The following is a 7,091-nucleotide window of genomic DNA, read 5'->3' on the forward strand; positions in this document are numbered from 1 at the left end:
CTGAAAAACAAGTGTCAAGCTTTTCTGCTTGATGATAATATCAGATGATTGCATTACTTCTACCATATGCGGGCACTTTATTAGGACAACCAACCTATCGCCTGATAGAACGCTTTTCTCACATGAAATATTCCAAAGTTACTGGCAAAATTCCAACCCCACAGTGGCCATGGTGGCCCATGGAAAGCCAGTCATTTATCCTGGTATTATGTTGAAAACTTAAAAAGTATGTCTATCATTACTAGATATTTACCTTCACAAGATCAATGGCTGTGGAGGAGTAGTCACACAATAAACCATCAGGTCAGGGTCACTGAAGTACAAATAGTTCTGATAAAAAATTTTAATAATTGATTTGCAATGGTACATTACATAAACAAAATAAAGTGTCATTACAAATATCATATTTCACTCATTTTCATTCATTTTAGCAGCAACTCGTACCTTTCAAATTATGGAATTTCAGAATGTTGAATTTTTTGGGTTGTTTACTAGGCTTTACAGTCACGTCAAAGATGTAATGGAAGTAAATGTATGACAATTTATTTATAAATAATTGGGTTAACTGAAGTCAGAATGTTGAGAACATCGTTCTGCACATGTTTGAATTTTTAGAGACTGAAAATTACTATAAAAAATCATAAAATTTAACATATGATTTTGGACACAGTTTTTTTAATAACTGCCCTGAGAACCAGTGGTACTTACTTATTAGCCTGTAATATTGGGAACACAGTGTTTCCTACCCCACATCCAACCTGAAGAGGTAAGAAATTTAAAGGATTAAAACAATTTGATTTCATTTTAATTTTCACAACAGCTTGAAGAAAACACTTAATATAGTAAGGCATGGAAATATTCAAATGTAGAACAAGAAAAACAAATATTTTCACTTAATTACACTCAATTAATACAAACAGAAATAGAAAGTGACTAAAACATGATAAAGCTGTTGTTTTTTTCATTGAATTTCAATTTGTACAATAAACTCTTGTAAATTCAACAAACCTCCAACATTCTGTATTTAGCATTTTCTCCTGGAAATGTTTCTGCCCCATTTTCTGTTAGAATATCATCCCTCCGACTCTCAACATTCCCTGAACAACTTCCACACTGATTATTCATTTTACTGTTGTCAGATTCTGATAAATTTGTCTGTGAACTGTCATGATTCCCATCATTGTCAGATACACTGTGTGAACTATTTGTGTCACAATCTTTTTTCCGAACATCAACAATTTTTCTACATATCTCCTCATTAGAACTAAGGAGAGAAAGTTCTGACAATTTGTCGGCAGAAAGATATGATTCCGGTGCTAATTCTGCAAACTCTGTGAACAACCAATGCCTGTCTTTGAAGAACTTGTTCTCATGTATTCCATAAAATTTGTTCCAATATTCATTGGCATCATTTTCGAATTTCTCTAAAATATACATAAAAATCAAACATAAGTAAAAATTATATATAAAATTAACAAAGACTTAAGTGTAAGTGTAAAAGATCTTTTAAAGAATTATTTCAAACAGGTATATGAAAGAGAGCAAACTTGTGGCGAGCTTAATAACTTTTCTATGATTAATTCAATATTGTATGTAAAATGACATAAATAATCATAAAATTCCTTTTATTTCAAGTATTTTAAGGCTATTTGTGACTATTAAACTGGGGTCTTTGGTTACCCTACAATTTATCTTAAATATCAATAAGAACATTATGCAAAGATAATTTCAACTTTCAAATGTTGTTATGTGCTTTATAATGAGCATAATATACTGAAAGCTTTCAATGTTTGTAATTTTATTTTACAAAAAGGCTTCAGCCTAAACTGCATATTGAAATCTACTTACCTATATCTTCTTTAGTAGCTGGGTTGGCTAACTGTTCTTCAGTTTTTGCCCTGGCTTGTTTTTCCTGTTCTTCATCCCACACTACATTATCCCTGAAAACATTCACACAGGTCAATTCTTTTACATATTTGTTTGTTTGTGAAGCGTACACATTAAATATGCACATGAAATTTATTCATAATTACAGGCATTTTTGGGCAGCATTCAAATAGCTTGAAATACAACATAATATTCTATATATCGATCATTTTCAAATCATGTACATTCAATCATTGCACCATTGCACAGCCACCAGAATTGTATCATGTGATCATCCAATACACTGGAGCCTCTATATAGCGCTCTCCGATATAACACTATATATCAGTATAACACTCATAGGCCTTGGGCCCCCCCCCATAATTCTGTCAAAATCCATGTTAGAGATATCCGTCTTAGGTTATGACCTCCTTTTATGCTCTCAAATAAGTGTGTGACATTTCAATCCATTGCCTTTGGTACTTTTTGAGATACAAACCTTGCATGAAAAAACTTAACAAAGTGTGATGCAGATGCTGGTGTAAATACATGAAATAACCTCTCCCTATATTTTGAATAGTCAAGCTAAAAATGTAAAAACTTGCTTATTAAAATGTAAAATCAGTGATTTTATTCTTTTGCCTGATATTACCTTCAAATTTCAGTCTCTTCACTAATGCCAAATACATAAAATTTCACAAGAATATGAAGAAAATTCACTTTAGTGGGATTGTTTTTCGGTACCGAAAAAGTAATGAATTAACAAAAGTCAATTTTGAGAATTTGGTTGATAAGGGAATAGAAAGAAAAAAGCTTTAACTATAAACAACTCGATTTAATGTATCAATAAAGTGAATACAGGTGATGATTTATTCTTGTTTATTTTTTCACAATTTGACAGGTTTTCAAGCTAAAAACTCAAAATTTCAGAGGTATGGGCAAAATTACTGAAAACATATAGGTTATATAACATGTTTAATAACAGGTTTCAAATAATGTCACTGTTAAGCTTCACTTACCATGCATTATGCTCAAATACATTTTTGGAATCCGTAAGCAATCGGTTACCAAACTGTTTCCTTTTATCTCCATCTGATTCTATATTTGATTCTGCCATTTTACTAGATTTTCTTCTCTTGTTTTGGATGACTACTGAAACATTTTCAAGACACTGTTTTTTTTCAAACAGCACCAATCTGAAAATCAAAAAAATAAAAGAAAGTTTAATCCAGGGGGTAATGAAGATTGGAAGTGGCTAGCCGTACTGGCCCGTACAGCTAGCCAAAGGTTCTAGCCGTACGTGAGTCACATACGACTAGCAAGGACACACTGTATTGGCTAGCCGTACGGCACTTTTCAAAATGGCGGAGCATCTTTATTAAAGTGTACACACCAGGACAAATACGGAGACTTGATTAATATCCTCGTTTAAAGACACAAAATAACATATGCATTTTCGACTTACATAAAATTTTGAAAAGTGCCGTACGGCTAGACAATACAGTGCGTCCCGCCTAGTCGTACGTGACTCTAGTATGGCTAGAACTTTTGGCTAGCTGTATGGGCTCTTACTGCTAGCCACTTCCATAAAGATTATATTTGTATCTTAAATACTGTTTAAAGACGTTTTGGGAATTTTCATATAGACATATCAGAGCAACAGATAAGGTGCGTATTTGTGTATTTACGCAATTAACTTTATAAAATACGCAACTGATTTTTTAAGAATGCGTATCAAAACCCATTAAAAACAATTAAATACGCAATTGTTTTAATTGTCGTACACTCGTAGTTTTGAACAAATTATATCGATATGCATGATATCCGAATATTCCCGAATCAATGCTAACTAATCAACGGTCCCGGGTCTCCAAAGACCGACTAAGCCATATCAATAAAGCATGAGACCGTCGATTTGTCTACTCAGGTTGACGGTCTTTACAGACCTGCAGAGATCGTTGATTTTGCGGAGACCGTCAATAAGTAGGTCCCAGCTGTATCAAAGCAATATGGCGTCGTACAAAAGGGAAAATGATTTGAAACAAAACAGTCATAAATAATCAAAAATGAGTCAGAAAATGAACTTGTTAAAAATATTATGAAATATAACATGAGCATTTTATATAAAAAATAAAACAATTGTGAAAAGTTCTAGTAAATTGTTAATCCTATTTTCTTTTTAAAACAGTTTAAATCTTAATTGTATTGATATTGAAACCATAAACTTCATATCTTCATAACTGAATACCCAATTGATCTTGAAATCATAGGGTATCGAGTTTTGGAATACCCAATTAAATGGAGCCAATACCCGATTCCAAAGGAAATGATGGAGTAATACCCAATTCACTTTTAAAGCTTATCTTTTGCTCTGACATATAGGCAAAATTAAAACTGTTTTTTCTCAAAAATAGCTTATTTTCGGTACAGTTGTTTAGGCAGTAGCGGATAGCTAAGGAGATCGGCGCTGCTTATGTCTTTAATAATAATATTCAGAAAATCAAATTGATACCATTCAGTAGACAAACTACTTCCCTTTTTAAAATAAAATATTTTTTAGCAGTATCTTTGACATTACATGTAGTACTCTTTGTTTATGTTCGGCATACAGTTCAGTTAGTAACGGATAGCTTTGGGGAGTATGGGATAGGTAGGTGAAGGTCAATGAGGGGGAGTCTCAAAACGTTCTAAATTTAGTATTTACAAAGTACATGTCACAGAAACATGTTTTGGAGTTACTGGAATGAAAAATGTTACATTTGATAGTAATCTTTCAAATTTTTCTACATGTAAATCAAGGATATATATTATATGGCACATGATTTTACAACAATGTTTATTCAGATCAATGATTGGCATTTTCTCTTAAAACAAATCACAGACAAATCAAGTGAAACAGAATAATATCAAACATCTGGAGTTTTATGTCCATGACACTTCCTTCTGTTATAATGGGAATTGTGTCAGATAACATATGAACAGTGTCATCCAAATCATCAACAATAAGTGTTTAAAAAACAGGGTATAACAATGCCACCATCTTTTTTTATTTGAAATTGTCCAATGTGGAAAACTGGGAACTGGTCCACCTGTTGCAGTGACAAAGACTGATTTTTCCACAACTGTCTAGTACATTTCTAAAGCAACTTGCTAAAATCGTTGGTACATGGCCAATAGGTAGCCCTGCAATATCAGACAACATTAAGTTTCTTTGTTTATCTGTAATCAAAGTGTATAAATGTTTGTCAAATGATGTTAATTCTGACATCAACACTCGGACATCAATGTCTTAAATATTAGTGTATTCTATGTCAATAATTAACCTAGTCCGTGGTTCAGTGACCAGCTATAATTTTGAATTACATACTACATGTATTAGATATTTTTATATATGTATCAATAGGAACATATAATCTTTTACAAAATGTACATACTTTCTAAAAATTAGTAGAAAAGTAGAGAAGTACTTCTTCTTGGTACCTTATGGCACTTTTTACACATGGACTTTCATTTGATGGTTTCTTCTTACAGGGTTTACCCATCATTGGATTTTTAAAATAAATATAAAAAAAAAATGATAAAAAAATTATGATATAAAACTATGGTTAATATAATTACAGATTTTTTAAAGAAATAACTATGGTAAACTATAGTTATGTTCAAACTATTACATGTCACAGTTGCATCATACGTTGTTGACCAGATATTTATTTATATATTTATTTACTTGTAAATAGCTTTATTTATTTAAAAATTATTTATTTATTTATTTATTTTGTATTATCACAGTACTGTATACAAGCAATGATAACTATATAATATGTTGCAATTTAACAAATAAAAACAATATTTCCTAAGATCTGTATAGATGAATTAAAAAGTAAACTATATATTCTGAATACATAAATTACAAAAATTTTGCAATAAACTTGAGCTGAGCATGTGTATTAAGTATGAAAAATGAAACAACAAATTTCAATGAAAAAGAGGTCTGTTTTACATTAAAGCTATTATTAATCTTATAATCTAGTTGAAAGAAGAGTTAATAATGATGGTATATTCAAAGTATCAATACAACTGAGTTCAAATTATAAAAAGATAGAATAAATAATATTATACCATTAAAACTAGGATATTTTTTTGTTAAAAGTGTACTTTTAATACACTTTTGACGGCGTTTTGACAGATAAAATAAATTTTGAGACCACCCCCAAATGTAAAAAATCCGTTACTGACAGAAGCACTTGCTATTCATTTTCAATAATTTTTAGTGTCAGTACGCGTTATATCTGTAAAAGCTTTTGCAAAATTATAAACAAATGATTTTTACACCAAATCATGTCAATATTTCATTACTTTATTTGGTGTTGATCAATAGTTTTCTGTTTATTTCTTTTGGAAGCACTTATAAACAGTCTGACGGTGACAACATCCGGTTACCTCGTTCTGATTTATGTAAGAAAAACTCGCTGTGCAATTTGAAATAAATAAAACAAAATCAGCGACGGATGGCAAATATATCAATCTTTTTTATGGTATAATTGTATTATTTTGAAAAAGGCATATTTGATGGAAAGGAGCATTGTTACTGCCATGTTATCCGCTATACCCTAAAATCCGCTACTGCCTAAACAACTGTAGATCTATCCTTCTATACCAATTTTAATGTATTTACCTGTATGAAAGTGAAATTCTATGCTAAAACACCGAATGTATTTCAGAATAACCTCAAGAAGTCAAATAACTTTTTAAAACTTACAAAAATCGAAATTTTTACCTAGCTCTACTGATAACGCGAAAACGCATGTCAAAGTAAGGTTTGCTCCGGATCATTTGAACGCATGTGAAACGGTATCTAACAAGACGGCATCTTTACCCGGAAAAGACGATAGCTGACGTTCCCGAAAGTGTTACTTTTATCACATAGGTAACCTTGTCGCTTTTACGACTCCTTACAATGGTGTTGCACGTGCATGCTCGTATATATTTTGACGTGACATCATTTGCGCATTACATTAAAGGCGTGTAAATGACAAAATAATTATTTTTAGGTGGGTGGGGGAATCCCGGGTCCGTTATAGTATAGATATATTAAAGGGAAAACTAATAAACATAATTTTTGTTCATATGAGTGTGTCACTAGAAATCTAGTCGATAACTTTTTATTATATCGTATGTAATGACCGTTATATTGATTTCAACTGAAGTAGATCTATATTTAGAGC

General features: G+C 31.4%; 1 pseudogene; it reads right to left on the bottom strand.

Moving 5' to 3' along the window:
- Positions 1-253: 253 nt before the first annotated feature.
- On the bottom strand, positions 254-6,747 carry LOC132743161 (tRNA N(3)-methylcytidine methyltransferase METTL2-like; annotated as a pseudogene).
- Positions 6,748-7,091: the final 344 nt, after the last annotated feature.

This window comes from Ruditapes philippinarum, unplaced genomic scaffold (assembly GCF_026571515.1).
Source record: "Ruditapes philippinarum isolate M1 unplaced genomic scaffold, ASM2657151v2 ctg20097_1_1_1_1, whole genome shotgun sequence".
Taxonomy (NCBI): domain Eukaryota; kingdom Metazoa; phylum Mollusca; class Bivalvia; order Venerida; family Veneridae; genus Ruditapes; species Ruditapes philippinarum.